Genomic DNA, 2,500 nt, shown 5'->3' with positions numbered 1-2,500 from the left:
GTACAGAGCAACACAAAAAAAAAAAAAAAATAAAAAAAACACAAAAAACCCTTAAAGCAAAAAAAAAACCGTTTATCGCGCCTCACCAATATATCTTTTATAAAATTCGATATCCTCTCCAAATATAGATCTTCGAAACACTCGCAAGACGATTACAATCGGTATAACTTTAACGTCCGTCCGAAAAGTACTTTCGGGGACTAGACGACCGATTGATCTCGTGCGGTTTCGCTATTCGATCATTTGAAGAGAACAAAAAGATATATGGGGCGACCGACAAACGGTTTTCCCGTAGAACCAGACTCGCGATTGCGTTGACACACACATCATAGCCACACCAATAGAAGAGTTTTAGGACGGTAACCCGGGTGGGGTGTTCTTTACTCAGAATATGTGCAACATCGGATCTATATAGCCATCGATACAATTCGTACACAAATGTGTCGTACGAAGAGAGAGACTTTTTTTCCTCTGGCAACATAACGGTAAGAGACATCCTTCCACACTCATAGGTTCCACTCCCTGGGGCTATGATATATATATACATATAAATTCAAATTCGAAGCAACGGTCACAATTCTACTCTATATTTTTGCGGGTTATGTGTTCTTTCGTTCAATTTCTTTCATGCGTTCGTTCGATCTCTGTACACAGTCTTCACATAGGACAGACTCGTGTAGTACGCTTTCGTGGGTTAAACCCATCTCGTTTCATTTCAGGCGACGTCGGGAGCGCGTTGAAAATGTACCAGTGAAATCTCGATAGTTCTACGGATACGAATCGTCCCGAAAAAGATTTTGTCACCGCTTCGAAGCGGTGTTTCAGACGGGCGGACGTATATAAAACATATACGACACACGACACCGCCTTCCACACTCACGCTAGTTCGAACACGATTTCCATCTCTCTCGAAGACTGTTAGACGTACGTAAAATTTCTCAATATTCATAGGACCGCGACAAACGCCGACGAAGCGCCCATCATTCGCTCGTACGTATATAGGCAACAAGTGCCATCAACGCAAGCAGTTTATAAGTACGTAAACGACCCTCAGCCAGGCGTGGTCCAGGAATTGTATCCGTGGACCGCAATGTGCGTTCGAAATGTCGATGTTCATGTGTCCTGCAGTTCACACGTTGACGCGCAATTAGCTGCGTTCTTCATCGACCCACGAGCCAAGTGATCCACCGTTCAGGGTAATTTTTCCCTTTTATTCTCTCATATATATAATGTGTATTTGCTATCCACCACATTTTTGTGTTATATTTCGGAACAAGCCGATACCCGAAGAGCTCCAACCAGCGCGCGAAGGAGATTCGGGAGTCGTCGTACAACGACATAATTGTCCCTTAAAGAACGAGATATTTCCGTCGAAACCATATATATATGTACGAGCAAATCCAAAACCACTGTTTTCTTGCAAGTTCGACGGTCGGAGCGAATAGAACATTGAAAAGCCTTCTATCGAAGAAACACAGAGAGTATATCACCTCCAAAAACGACGGGGATATGGATATTCAAACTGGACAATTATCAACCCGATACTGGATTCGAAAAGTTTCTCTCTCCTTTCGTCGTTATTTACACCGGACGGACTCACGGCCGGCTCTAGCTGGGTGTCATATATATATACGTCCCACGCTCATGCTGCCACTAGCGCGCAACAGAGTAGGGTGTCAATGACAACGACACAGCATTGAAACGAGCTACACAAGCCGGTCTCTCTTGATACCAATGTAAACGAGCATTAAGTTATCTTCAGACTGCCCGATATTTTCGTCCTTTGGACTTTCCCAACGATTCCTTTTTTTCTTTTTTTTTTTTACACCACAGCGAAGACTTGAGGAAGCGTGATTAGCACGCTCGCATCCCTCCCTGTCCTACTACAACTGTGTGTGTGTGTGTAAAGAAAGAAAAAAGAATACATTGGCTTTCTCTCTATCGAGAAGATGGCCTACGCAACGCAGATCAAAGGCCTAATACGTGTAATATAATACGCGTCTGGCCGTGTATAAATCACGCACGAATGATCTGGTCGGGCCCAACTCTTCTCGTACGCTTATTTTTCCGTGTTGAGGCACTATCATAAAATCACACAAACCCCAACACGTGTGTGTCTTGGAAGGAAGATGGCCTACGCAACGCAGATCAAAGGCCTAATACGTGTAGTACACACGTCTGCCGTGTAAATCACGCACGAATGATCTGGTCGGGCCCAACTCTTCTCCACCACACCACATCCCAACTTTGTACATTTTTATATATTTTTGTGCGTTGGGGCACCTTCATAATCACAAACCCCAACAACACATATATCTCTCTCTCTTTGAAAGATTTGTTGTGGCCTACGCAACGCAGATCAAAGGCCTAATACGTGTAGTACACACGTCTGGCCGTGTAAATCACGCACGAATGATCTGGCGGGCTCAACAATATCTTTTTTTTTTATATGAATTCTTATCCACAAACTAATCGAATTCATTTTCTCTCCTCCTCTCCT

At 43.7% G+C, this 2,500-nt stretch overlaps 1 non-coding gene across 1 annotated transcript; it reads right to left on the bottom strand.

Moving 5' to 3' along the window:
• Window positions 1-1,044: 1,044 nt before the first annotated feature.
• LOC143262650 (5.8S ribosomal RNA) lies at window positions 1,045-1,199 on the bottom strand. Its single transcript, XR_013036385.1, has one exon. It is a non-coding gene; the product is annotated as a 5.8S ribosomal RNA (ribosomal RNA).
• Between the last annotated feature and the right edge of the window lie 1,301 nt (window positions 1,200-2,500).

The sequence above is a fragment of the Megalopta genalis genome, unplaced genomic scaffold (assembly GCF_051020955.1).
Source record: "Megalopta genalis isolate 19385.01 unplaced genomic scaffold, iyMegGena1_principal scaffold0161, whole genome shotgun sequence".
NCBI lineage: Eukaryota > Metazoa > Arthropoda > Insecta > Hymenoptera > Halictidae > Megalopta > Megalopta genalis.
The sequence above is the reverse complement of the archived record's forward strand: the minus strand, read 5'-3'. Positions and strand labels throughout refer to the sequence as shown.